The following is a 246-nucleotide window of genomic DNA, read 5'->3' on the forward strand; positions in this document are numbered from 1 at the left end:
GTTGTTGCAATTACAAAGACATAAAAGCAGCTGTAAAATAATCTTTACATGTGTTGACTATTATTACCTTCGACTATCTGTTTTGTAATGCTAAATATTGCTTATTGCGTGTATTCATTTGGCATGTAGAAAAATTGTTCTCAATTATCAGCGACAAAATGAAACTTTAAATTAGTTCCTTAATAAAATTAGAGGATAGTAATACAGAAGGATTTCTATATTTGCAAAGCTGTTTAAAGCAGCTTC

This window comes from Pundamilia nyererei, unplaced genomic scaffold, assembly GCF_000239375.1.
Source record: "Pundamilia nyererei isolate P.nyererei 1_Seehausen unplaced genomic scaffold, PunNye1.0 scaffold00377, whole genome shotgun sequence".
Classification (NCBI taxonomy): Eukaryota; Metazoa; Chordata; class Actinopteri; order Cichliformes; family Cichlidae; genus Pundamilia; species Pundamilia nyererei.